The 13,355-nt window shown below is 46.2% G+C and overlaps 5 non-coding genes across 5 annotated transcripts; all 5 read right to left on the bottom strand.

The window, feature by feature from the left end:
* Positions 1-252: 252 nt before the first annotated feature.
* Positions 253-334, bottom strand: trnal-uag (transfer RNA leucine (anticodon UAG)). Its single transcript has one exon. It is a non-coding gene; the product is annotated as a tRNA-Leu (tRNA).
* A 1,644-nt stretch (positions 335-1,978) lies between these two features.
* On the bottom strand, positions 1,979-2,051 carry trnav-uac (transfer RNA valine (anticodon UAC)). The gene has a single exon. It is a non-coding gene; the product is annotated as a tRNA-Val (tRNA).
* A 4,056-nt stretch (positions 2,052-6,107) lies between these two features.
* Positions 6,108-6,189, bottom strand: trnal-uag (transfer RNA leucine (anticodon UAG)). Its single transcript has one exon. It is a non-coding gene; the product is annotated as a tRNA-Leu (tRNA).
* Positions 6,190-9,035: 2,846 nt separating this feature from the next.
* On the bottom strand, positions 9,036-9,117 carry trnal-uag (transfer RNA leucine (anticodon UAG)). The gene has a single exon. It is a non-coding gene; the product is annotated as a tRNA-Leu (tRNA).
* A 2,846-nt stretch (positions 9,118-11,963) lies between these two features.
* trnal-uag (transfer RNA leucine (anticodon UAG)) lies at positions 11,964-12,045 on the bottom strand. Its single transcript has one exon. It is a non-coding gene; the product is annotated as a tRNA-Leu (tRNA).
* Between the last annotated feature and the right edge of the window lie 1,310 nt (positions 12,046-13,355).

Here is a 13,355-nt window from a genome sequence, read left to right on the forward strand (position 1 = left end):
CAATGAAATAACAGTCGCCATTCGGTTCCAGTAAACGCTCAACTTGTCTGGGACAGCAGAGCTGTTTGCGATTTTCCACGCGGGAGGCGAACACGATCATGACAGCACAGACACCGGAAAAGCCGGAACTTTCCCACACCACAGTTAATTGCCCGGGAAGCAAACCCATTTTTCTTCGGTTTTCAACAGAAATGCAGCAGGAGTCGAAACAGCATTGAAACAAGCTGCGTCGTTGAAAACGGTCAGCAGAAATGGCAGCGGTGGGATTCGAACCCACGCCTCTGTCGAGACAGGAGCCTAAATCCAGCGCCTTAGACCGCTCGGCCACACTACCAGCCAGCCGCGCTGCTCCATTTTCTTGCACTTCCAATTGTGCTCCTGCATAACAGCAGATGCAAAGCCACGTGAAAAGGGTTCCATGATCCCTCTCCGACTCGCACAGCTGCTGGGATGTGCCCGTCTACAATATCAATTTCGCAGCAGATAATGATAGCCCATCAATCCAGACAACTATCAATGGTAAGCTGAGTCTATCTTCTCAGAATCTTTTCAACTACAAATGTATCTGTGAGTGCGTGAGAACATACGATCGGTTATGATTTGGTCAAATTACCATGAGCTGCTTGACATTACTGCAATTTCGATTCTTGCTTTGTTAAATGATTTCACCCTTTGATCGAAACAGGACAACTTTCACGTTTACACGGAACATGAAACACACCGGACTACAGGGAAAATGCACAAAGCTGAGCAGGCCGTGTTCCACATCATACCGCGCAGCATCGTTTCAGTCACTGTTTTGCAGAATAAGAGTCCCAAAGAATGTTCTTCACCCTAAAACCGGAGGTAGCATTACAATCCGAGAACGACAGATCACATTGTGAGGATGCTCTGACCTCGGAGCCAGTTCGAGATGCCACTTTCCTTGCCTTTTTGCCTTAACCGTGCAATTCGCTGCAGAGATGTTCACACTGGATATGAGCCACATGGATACCAACTGTGTCGACGAGAAGCGACTCAATAAATTTTGCTAAATTCCACGGTGCTTATTAGAAATGCAGTTTCTGTTCACATCAATCTAAAAGGCAGTTTCTGAACATAGTAACAGAAGGCAAAAGGTAATTAGCTCACCCCACCCCCTTCTCCGGAAGAGGTGCTAACTGCCCTTGAGTGCTTTTTGTTCTCGATGTGAAGAGCTCTCACGCCTGAGTCACCTTCACGTATCTGGCTGCTGAGAGAATCACAAAGAAGGAATTTCACCAGAGCTGCAACTGCCTCACTTCCCCACTCGCCCTCCCTGTGTACATTTTCCTGCTCGTCAGTGATTTAAAGAAAACCAAATGGATGCGATGTCATTCTGTAGCCTCTCTGTCGATTCCTCCGTTTCAGTTCCAACATGACTTAGATCTCGGGGCGCACCTTAATACTAGCGACGCTATGAAATCACAGGTCCAGCGGTTCCTCTGAGAGTGTAATTTCTTTCATTGCTGTTGCTGGTTGAATGAGACACTAACGTGCGACTTGCTCCAAACATGACTCAGGACCTCTGGTGCCAATTCTCGCACGTTGAATAACGACAGACAGCTTCCAAATGAGGGCTTTCAGAGACGACTTTGGGCTACATTTGACAGACAGACAAGTTCAGGAATTCGTGGTGCGCTGTGACACCAGCGCATCAGTTTCTTCCCTGTCTTTGAACCGGGCCGCCTGCGCAAGGAATGCAAATGCGGTACTGCTTTTCGTGGAAGGATCAGAAAGTGGAAACTACACTCTCAAACAGAATGGCATATGATCAGAACCAGGTTGGAGAAAAACTTTACAATACTTTGCACAGTAATTAAATGGAATTGCATTACATTACATTTCACTACGAGAGCAGATTTGTTCAAGCAAATTCGAAGGCAGGTTTGCAGATGGGAAAGCAAGCAAGGAAACTCCGTTCTTGTCCATGTAAAATGCGGCAGTTGAAGAACAAAGCAGTTTCTGCCCAGTTTCGAACTGGGGACCTTTCGCGCGTAAGGCGAACGTGATGACCACTACACTACAGAAACAAGGCGCAGTCGCCGCTGCCAAGGCTCAGTGGCATCCAGCACTGAAAGTTGAAGCCCTTTTTCCTTTCACCTTTCTGTTTCCAATAGCTCGTTGTTTCATGGGACTTGTTTAATTTTGGCTATGTGGTGAGCATGGACGAGATACACCGAAGTATCTGTTTCCACGCGGTGTGCGCCAATAACATTGTCTTGCTTACACCGGCTGTAAAGGATTACTTTTTAGCGGAGTTTGCCGTCGCAGTCTGTGGCACAATCATTTAGTCTGTTCGACTGCTCACTGGAAAGGTGGTATTGTGAAACACTGCAGAAACGAACGACTTCCTTACTTTTGCTCTGACTGACCACACTCCGGGAAATTTTCCCAGATTCTCAGTTGAGGATTTTTGCAGCTGGAAGTTACCTCAGAAACCCTGTTAATTCGTAATGTATTGAGCGAATCGCAAAACAGAAAGCATTTAACACGGAACACAAACAAAACTGGCAAACCAAATGCATTTTCAGACACAGGGATGCATGAATGCTAAATGTGAGACAGGCCGGGGGCATGAGTCATAAAGTAATCTCACAACAAACAACAGGGCAATTCCAAACTACTCTTTCAAACATACTGCAGCCTGAGTGCACCACCACTTCCCAGACAATGCTGAAAAGAGAGAAAGAAAGAACACAATAAGAATGGGCCATAAAAAAGTGAATTTCACCAATCACAGTCTCGATTACATTACCTTTCCCTTCCGATGTCGCCAGGACGGAAATAAAGGAAATGGGAGAAATTCAATAACATGTGACATCGCAATTCATTGGAACGTTTTTCCCATTGGCCAGAAAACAAAATAACGACGAGTCGTGCCACCGCAGGACTTTGTTTCACAACAGCAATGAAATAACAGTCGCCATTCGGTTCCAGTAAACGCTCAACTTGTCTGGGACAGCAGAGCTGTTTGCGATTTTCCACGCGGGAGGCGAACACGATCATGACAGCACAGACACCGGAAAAGCCGGAACTTTCCCACACCACAGTTAATTGCCCGGGAAGCAAACGCATTTTTCATCGGTTTTCAACAGAAATGCAGCAGGAGTCGAAACAGCATTGAAACAAGCTGCGTGGTTGAAAACGGTCAGTAGAAATGGCAGCGGTAGGATTCGAACCCACGACTCTGTCGAGACAGGGGCCTAAATCCAGCGCCTTAGACCGCACGGCCACAATACCAGCCAGCCACGCTTCCCCATTTTCTTGCACTTCCAATTGTGCTCCTGCATAACAGCAGATGCAAAACCACGTGAAAAGGGTTCCATGATCCCTCTCCGACTCGCACAGCTGCTGGGATGTGCCCGTCTACAATATCAATTTCGCAGCAGATAATGATAGCCCATCAATCCAGACAACTATCAATGGTAAGCTGAGTCTATCTTCTCAGAATCTTTTCAACTACAAATGTATCTGTGAGTGCGTGAGAACATACGATCGGTTATGATTTGGTCAAATTACCATGAGCTGCTTGACATTACTGCAATTTCGATTCTTGCTTTGTTAAATGATTTCACCCTTTGATCGAAACAGGACAACTTTCACGTTTACACGGAACATGAAACACACCGGACTACAGGGAAAATGCACAAAGCTGAGCAGGCCGTGTTCCACATCATACCGCGCAGCATCGTTTCAGTCACTGTTTTGCAGAATAAGAGTCCCAAAGAATGTTCTTCACCCTAAAACCGGAGGTAGCATTACAATCCGAGAACGACAGATCACATTGTGAGGATGCTCTGACCTCGGAGCCAGTTCGAGATGACACTTTCCTTGCCTTTTTGCCTTAACCGTGCAATTCGCTGCAGAGATGTTCACACCTGGATATGAGCCACATGGATACCAACTGTGTCGACGAGAAGCGACTCAATAAATTTTGCTAAATTCCACGGTGCTTATTAGAAATGCAGTTTCTGTTCACATCAATCTAAAAGGCAGTTTCTGAACATAGTAACAGAAGGCAAAAGGTAATTAGCTCACCCCACCCCCTTCTCCGGAAGAGGTGCTAACTGCCCTTGAGTGCTTTTTGTTCTCGATGTGAAGAGCTCTCACGCCTGAGTCACCTTCACGTATCTGGCTGCTGAGTGAATCACAAAGAAGGAATTTCACCAGAGCTGCAACTGCCTCACTTCCCCACTCGCCCTCCCTGTGTACATTTTCCTGCTCGTCAGTGATTTAAAGAAAACCAAATGGATGCGATGTCATTCTGTAGCCTCTCTGTCGATTCCTCCGTTTCAGTTCCAACATGACTTAGATCTCGGGGCGCACCTTAATACTAGCGACGCTATGAAATCACAGCTCCAGCGGTTACTCTGAGAGTGTAATTTCTTTCATTGCTGTTGCTGGTTGAATGAGCCACTAACGTGCGACTTGCTCCAAACATGATTCAGGACCTCTGGTGCCAATTCTCGCACGTTGAATAACGACAGACAGCTTCCAAATGAGGGCTTTCAGAGACGACTTTGGGCTACATTTGACAGACAGACAAGTTCAGGAATTCGTGGTGCGCTGTGACACCAGCGCATCAGTTTCTTCCCTGTCTTTGAACCGGGCCGCCTGCGCAAGGAATGCAAATGCGGTACTGCTTTTCGTGGAAGGATCAGAAAGTGGAAACTACACTCTCAAACAGAATGGCATATGATCAGAACCAGGTTGGAGAAAAACTTTACAATGCTTTGCACAGTAATTAAATGGAATTGCATTACATTACATTTCACTACGAGAGCAGATTTGTTCAAGCAAATTCGAAGGCAGGTTTGCAGATGGGAAAGCAAGCAAGGAAACTCCGTTCTTGTCCATGTAAAATGCGGCAGTTGAAGAACAAAGCAGTTCCTGCCCAGTTTCGAACTGGGGACCTTTCGCGCGTAAGGCGAAGGTGATGACCACTACACTACAGAAACAAGGCGCAGTCGCCGCTGCTAAGGCTCAGTGGCATCCAGCACTGAAAGTTGAAGCCCTTTTTCCTTTCACCTTTCTGTTTCCAATAGCTCGTTGTTTCATGGGACTTGTTTAATTTTGGCTATGTGGTGAGCATGGACGAGATACACCGAAGTATCTGTTTCCACGCGGTGTGCGCCAATAACATTGTGTTGCTTACACCGGCTGTAAAGGATTACATTTTAGCGGAGTTTGCCGTCGCAGTCTGTGGCACAATCATTTAGTCTGTTCGACTGCTCACTGGAAAGGTGGTATTGTGAAACACTGCAGAAACGAACGACTTCCTTACTTTTGCTCCGACTGACCATACTCCGGGAAATTTTCCCAGATTCTCAGTTGAGGATTTTTGCAGCTGGAAGTTACCTCAGAAACCCTGTTAATTCGTAATGTATTGAGCGAATCGCAAAACACAAAGCATTTAACACGGAACACAAACAAAACTGGCAAACCAAATGCATTTTCAGACACAGGGATGCATGAATGCTAAATGTGAGACAGGCCGGGGGCATGAGTCATAAAGTAATCTCACAACAAACAACAGGGCAATTCCAAACTACTCTTTCAAACATACTGCAGCCTGAGTGCACCACCACTTCCCAGACAATGCTGAAAAGAGAGAAAGAAAGAACACAATAAGAATGGGCCATAAAAAAGTGAATTTCACCAATCACAGTCTCGATTACATTACCTTTCCCTTCCGATGTCGCCAGGACGGAAATAAAGGAAATGGGAGAAATTCAAAAACATGTGACATCGCAATTCATTGGAACGATTTTCCCATTGGCCAGAAAACAAAATAACGACGAGTCGTGCCACCGCAGGACTTTGTTTCACAACAGCAATGAAATAACAGTCGCCATTCGGTTCCAGTAAACGCTCAACTTGTCTGGGACAGCAGAGCTGTTTGCGATTTTCCACGCGGGAGGCGAACACGATCATGACAGCACAGACACCGGAAAAGCCGGAACTTTCCCACACCACAGTTAATTGCCCGGGAAGCAAACCCATTTTTCTTCGGTTTTCAACAGAAATGCAGCAAGAGTCGAAACAGCATTGAAACAAGCTGCGTCGTTGAAAACGGTCAGCAGAAATGACAGCGGTGGGATTCGAACCCACGCCTCTGTCGAGACAGGAGCCTAAATCCAGCGCCTTAGACCGCTCGGCCACACTACCAGCCAGCCGCGCTTCCCCATTTTCTTGCACTTCCAATTGTGCTCCTGCATAACAGCAGATGCAAAGCCACGTGAAAAGGGTTCCATGATCCCTCTCCGACTCGCACAGCTGCTGGGATGTGCCCGTCTACAATATCAATTTCGCAGCAGATAATGATAGCCCATCAATCCAGACAACTATCAATGGTAAGCTGAGTCTATCTTCTCAGAATCTTTTCAACTACAAATGTATCTGTGAGTGCGTGAGAACATACGATCGGTTATGATTTGGTCAAATTACCATGAGCTGCTTGACATTACTGCAATTTCGATTCTTGCTTTGTTAAATGATTTCACCCTTTGATCGAAACAGGACAACTTTCACGTTTACACGGAACATGAAACACACCGGACTACAGGGAAAATGCACAAAGCTGAGCAGGCCGTGTTCCACATCATACCGCGCAGCATCGTTTCAGTCACTGTTTTGCAGAATAAGAGTCCCAAAGAATGTTCTTCACCCTAAAACCGGAGGTAGCATTACAATCCGAGAACGACAGATCACATTGTGAGGATGCTCTGACCTCGGAGCCAGTTCGAGATGCCACTTTCCTTGCCTTTTTGCCTTAACCGTGCAATTCGCTGCAGAGATGTTCACACCTGGATATGAGCCACATGGATACCAACTGTGTCGACGAGAAGCGACTCAATAAATTTTGCTAAATTCCACGGTGCTTATTAGAAATGCAGTTTCTGTTCACATCAATCTAAAAGGCAGTTTCTGAACATAGTAACAGAAGGCAAAAGGTAATTAGCTCACCCCACCCCCTTCTCCGGAAGAGGTGCTAACTGCCCTTGAGTGCTTTTTGTTTTCGATGTGAAGAGCTCTCACGCCTGAGTCACCTTCACGTATCTGGCTGCTGAGTGAATCACAAAGAAGGAATTTCACCAGAGCTGCAACTGCCTCACTTCCCCACTCGCCCTCCCTGTGTACATTTTCCTGCTCGTCAGTGATTTAAAGAAAACCAAATGGATGCGATGTCATTCTGTAGCCTCTCTGTCGATTCCTCCGTTTCAGTTCCAACATGACTTAGATCTCGGGGCGCACCTTAATACTAGCGACGCTATGAAATCACAGGTCCAGCGGTTCCTCTGAGAGTGTAATTTCTTTCATTGCTGTTGCTGGTTGAATGAGCCACTAACGTGCGACTTGCTCCAAACATGATTCAGGACCTCTGGTGCCAATTCTCGCACGTTGAATAACGACAGACATCTTCCAAATGAGGGCTTTCAGAGACGACTTTGGGCTACATTTGACAGACAGACAAGTTCAGGAATTCGTGGTGCGCTGTGACACCAGCGCATCAGTTTCTTCCCTGTCTTTGAACCGGGCCGCCTGCGCAAGGAATGCAAATGCGGTACTGCTTTTCGTGGAAGGATCAGAAAGTGGAAACTACACTCTCAAACAGAATGGCATATGATCAGAACCAGGTTGGAGAAAAACTTTACAATGCTTTGCACAGTAATTAAATGGAATTGCATTACATTACATTTCACTACGAGAGCAGATTTGTTCAAGCAAATTCGAAGGCAGGTTTGCAGATGGGAAAGCAAGCAAGGAAACTCCGTTCTTGTCCATGTAAAATGCGGCAGTTGAAGAACAAAGCAGTTCCTGCCCAGTTTCGAACTGGGGACCTTTCGCGCGTAAGGCGAAGGTGATGACCACTACACTACAGAAACAAGGCGCAGTCGCCGCTGCTAAGGCTCAGTGGCATCCAGCACTGAAAGTTGAAGCCCTTTTTCCTTTCACCTTTCTGTTTCCAATAGCTCGTTGTTTCATGGGACTTGTTTAATTTTGGCTATGTGGTGAGCATGGACGAGATACACCGAAGTATCTGTTTCCACGCGGTGTGCGCCAATAACATTGTGTTGCTTACACCGGCTGTAAAGGATTACATTTTAGCGGAGTTTGCCGTCGCAGTCTGTGGCACAATCATTTAGTCTGTTCGACTGCTCACTGGAAAGGTGGTATTGTGAAACACTGCAGAAACGAACGACTTCCTTACTTTTGCTCCGACTGACCATACTCCGGGAAATTTTCCCAGATTCTCAGTTGAGGATTTTTGCAGCTGGAAGTTACCTCAGAAACCCTGTTAATTCGTAATGTATTGAGCGAATCGCAAAACACAAAGCATTTAACACGGAACACAAACAAAACTGGCAAACCAAATGCATTTTCAGACACAGGGATGCATGAATGCTAAATGTGAGACAGGCCGGGGGCATGAGTCATAAAGTAATCTCACAACAAACAACAGGGCAATTCCAAACTACTCTTTCAAACATACTGCAGCCTGAGTGCACCACCACTTCCCAGACAATGCTGAAAAGAGAGAAAGAAAGAACACAATAAGAATGGGCCATAAAAAAGTGAATTTCACCAATCACAGTCTCGATTACATTACCTTTCCCTTCCGATGTCGCCAGGACGGAAATAAAGGAAATGGGAGAAATTCAAAAACATGTGACATCGCAATTCATTGGAACGATTTTCCCATTGGCCAGAAAACAAAATAACGACGAGTCGTGCCACCGCAGGACTTTGTTTCACAACAGCAATGAAATAACAGTCGCCATTCGGTTCCAGTAAACGCTCAACTTGTCTGGGACAGCAGAGCTGTTTGCGATTTTCCACGCGGGAGGCGAACACGATCATGACAGCACAGACACCGGAAAAGCCGGAACTTTCCCACACCACAGTTAATTGCCCGGGAAGCAAACCCATTTTTCTTCGGTTTTCAACAGAAATGCAGCAAGAGTCGAAACAGCATTGAAACAAGCTGCGTCGTTGAAAACGGTCAGCAGAAATGACAGCGGTGGGATTCGAACCCACGCCTCTGTCGAGACAGGAGCCTAAATCCAGCGCCTTAGACCGCTCGGCCACACTACCAGCCAGCCGCGCTTCCCCATTTTCTTGCACTTCCAATTGTGCTCCTGCATAACAGCAGATGCAAAGCCACGTGAAAAGGGTTCCATGATCCCTCTCCGACTCGCACAGCTGCTGGGATGTGCCCGTCTACAATATCAATTTCGCAGCAGATAATGATAGCCCATCAATCCAGACAACTATCAATGGTAAGCTGAGTCTATCTTCTCAGAATCTTTTCAACTACAAATGTATCTGTGAGTGCGTGAGAACATACGATCGGTTATGATTTGGTCAAATTACCATGAGCTGCTTGACATTACTGCAATTTCGATTCTTGCTTTGTTAAATGATTTCACCCTTTGATCGAAACAGGACAACTTTCACGTTTACACGGAACATGAAACACACCGGACTACAGGGAAAATGCACAAAGCTGAGCAGGCCGTGTTCCACATCATACCGCGCAGCATCGTTTCAGTCACTGTTTTGCAGAATAAGAGTCCCAAAGAATGTTCTTCACCCTAAAACCGGAGGTAGCATTACAATCCGAGAACGACAGATCACATTGTGAGGATGCTCTGACCTCGGAGCCAGTTCGAGATGCCACTTTCCTTGCCTTTTTGCCTTAACCGTGCAATTCGCTGCAGAGATGTTCACACCTGGATATGAGCCACATGGATACCAACTGTGTCGACGAGAAGCGACTCAATAAATTTTGCTAAATTCCACGGTGCTTATTAGAAATGCAGTTTCTGTTCACATCAATCTAAAAGGCAGTTTCTGAACATAGTAACAGAAGGCAAAAGGTAATTAGCTCACCCCACCCCCTTCTCCGGAAGAGGTGCTAACTGCCCTTGAGTGCTTTTTGTTTTCGATGTGAAGAGCTCTCACGCCTGAGTCACCTTCACGTATCTGGCTGCTGAGTGAATCACAAAGAAGGAATTTCACCAGAGCTGCAACTGCCTCACTTCCCCACTCGCCCTCCCTGTGTACATTTTCCTGCTCGTCAGTGATTTAAAGAAAACCAAATGGATGCGATGTCATTCTGTAGCCTCTCTGTCGATTCCTCCGTTTCAGTTCCAACATGACTTAGATCTCGGGGCGCACCTTAATACTAGCGACGCTATGAAATCACAGGTCCAGCGGTTCCTCTGAGAGTGTAATTTCTTTCATTGCTGTTGCTGGTTGAATGAGCCACTAACGTGCGACTTGCTCCAAACATGATTCAGGACCTCTGGTGCCAATTCTCGCACGTTGAATAACGACAGACATCTTCCAAATGAGGGCTTTCAGAGACGACTTTGGGCTACATTTGACAGACAGACAAGTTCAGGAATTCGTGGTGCGCTGTGACACCAGCGCATCAGTTTCTTCCCTGTCTTTGAACCGGGCCGCCTGCGCAAGGAATGCAAATGCGGTACTGCTTTTCGTGGAAGGATCAGAAAGTGGAAACTACACTCTCAAACAGAATGGCATATGATCAGAACCAGGTTGGAGAAAAACTTTACAATGCTTTGCACAGTAATTAAATGGAATTGCATTACATTACATTTCACTACGAGAGCAGATTTGTTCAAGCAAATTCGAAGGCAGGTTTGCAGATGGGAAAGCAAGCAAGGAAACTCCGTTCTTGTCCATGTAAAATGCGGCAGTTGAAGAACAAAGCAGTTCCTGCCCAGTTTCGAACTGGGGACCTTTCGCGCGTAAGGCGAAGGTGATGACCACTACACTACAGAAACAAGGCGCAGTCGCCGCTGCTAAGGCTCAGTGGCATCCAGCACTGAAAGTTGAAGCCCTTTTTCCTTTCACCTTTCTGTTTCCAATAGCTCGTTGTTTCATGGGACTTGTTTAATTTTGGCTATGTGGTGAGCATGGACGAGATACACCGAAGTATCTGTTTCCACGCGGTGTGCGCCAATAACATTGTGTTGCTTACACCGGCTGTAAAGGATTACATTTTAGCGGAGTTTGCCGTCGCAGTCTGTGGCACAATCATTTAGTCTGTTCGACTGCTCACTGGAAAGGTGGTATTGTGAAACACTGCAGAAACGAACGACTTCCTTACTTTTGCTCCGACTGACCATACTCCGGGAAATTTTCCCAGATTCTCAGTTGAGGATTTTTGCAGCTGGAAGTTACCTCAGAAACCCTGTTAATTCGTAATGTATTGAGCGAATCGCAAAACACAAAGCATTTAACACGGAACACAAACAAAACTGGCAAACCAAATGCATTTTCAGACACAGGGATGCATGAATGCTAAATGTGAGACAGGCCGGGGGCATGAGTCATAAAGTAATCTCACAACAAACAACAGGGCAATTCCAAACTACTCTTTCAAACATACTGCAGCCTGAGTGCACCACCACTTCCCAGACAATGCTGAAAAGAGAGAAAGAAAGAACACAATAAGAATGGGCCATAAAAAAGTGAATTTCACCAATCACAGTCTCGATTACATTACCTTTCCCTTCCGATGTCGCCAGGACGGAAATAAAGGAAATGGGAGAAATTCAAAAACATGTGACATCGCAATTCATTGGAACGATTTTCCCATTGGCCAGAAAACAAAATAACGACGAGTCGTGCCACCGCAGGACTTTGTTTCACAACAGCAATGAAATAACAGTCGCCATTCGGTTCCAGTAAACGCTCAACTTGTCTGGGACAGCAGAGCTGTTTGCGATTTTCCACGCGGGAGGCGAACACGATCATGACAGCACAGACACCGGAAAAGCCGGAACTTTCCCACACCACAGTTAATTGCCCGGGAAGCAAACCCATTTTTCTTCGGTTTTCAACAGAAATGCAGCAAGAGTCGAAACAGCATTGAAACAAGCTGCGTCGTTGAAAACGGTCAGCAGAAATGACAGCGGTGGGATTCGAACCCACGCCTCTGTCGAGACAGGAGCCTAAATCCAGCGCCTTAGACCGCTCGGCCACACTACCAGCCAGCCGCGCTTCCCCATTTTCTTGCACTTCCAATTGTGCTCCTGCATAACAGCAGATGCAAAGCCACGTGAAAAGGGTTCCATGATCCCTCTCCGACTCGCACAGCTGCTGGGATGTGCCCGTCTACAATATCAATTTCGCAGCAGATAATGATAGCCCATCAATCCAGACAACTATCAATGGTAAGCTGAGTCTATCTTCTCAGAATCTTTTCAACTACAAATGTATCTGTGAGTGCGTGAGAACATACGATCGGTTATGATTTGGTCAAATTACCATGAGCTGCTTGACATTACTGCAATTTCGATTCTTGCTTTGTTAAATGATTTCACCCTTTGATCGAAACAGGACAACTTTCACGTTTACACGGAACATGAAACACACCGGACTACAGGGAAAATGCACAAAGCTGAGCAGGCCGTGTTCCACATCATACCGCGCAGCATCGTTTCAGTCACTGTTTTGCAGAATAAGAGTCCCAAAGAATGTTCTTCACCCTAAAACCGGAGGTAGCATTACAATCCGAGAACGACAGATCACATTGTGAGGATGCTCTGACCTCGGAGCCAGTTCGAGATGCCACTTTCCTTGCCTTTTTGCCTTAACCGTGCAATTCGCTGCAGAGATGTTCACACCTGGATATGAGCCACATGGATACCAACTGTGTCGACGAGAAGCGACTCAATAAATTTTGCTAAATTCCACGGTGCTTATTAGAAATGCAGTTTCTGTTCACATCAATCTAAAAGGCAGTTTCTGAACATAGTAACAGAAGGCAAAAGGTAATTAGCTCACCCCACCCCCTTCTCCGGAAGAGGTGCTAACTGCCCTTGAGTGCTTTTTGTTTTCGATGTGAAGAGCTCTCACGCCTGAGTCACCTTCACGTATCTGGCTGCTGAGTGAATCACAAAGAAGGAATTTCACCAGAGCTGCAACTGCCTCACTTCCCCACTCGCCCTCCCTGTGTACATTTTCCTGCTCGTCAGTGATTTAAAGAAAACCAAATGGATGCGATGTCATTCTGTAGCCTCTCTGTCGATTCCTCCGTTTCAGTTCCAACATGACTTAGATCTCGGGGCGCACCTTAATACTAGCGACGCTATGAAATCACAGGTCCAGCGGTTCCTCTGAGAGTGTAATTTCTTTCATTGCTGTTGCTGGTTGAATGAGCCACTAACGTGCGACTTGCTCCAAACATGATTCAGGACCTCTGGTGCCAATTCTCGCACGTTGAATAACGACAGACATCTTCCAAATGAGGGCTTTCAGAGACGACTTTGGGCTACATTTGACAGACAGACAAGTTC

The sequence above is a fragment of the Chiloscyllium plagiosum genome, unplaced genomic scaffold (genome assembly GCF_037043375.1).
Source record: "Chiloscyllium plagiosum isolate Xiang-an unplaced genomic scaffold, Cpla_swu_hap1 HiC_scaffold_31, whole genome shotgun sequence".
In the NCBI taxonomy this organism is placed as follows: Eukaryota; Metazoa; Chordata; class Chondrichthyes; order Orectolobiformes; family Hemiscylliidae; genus Chiloscyllium; species Chiloscyllium plagiosum.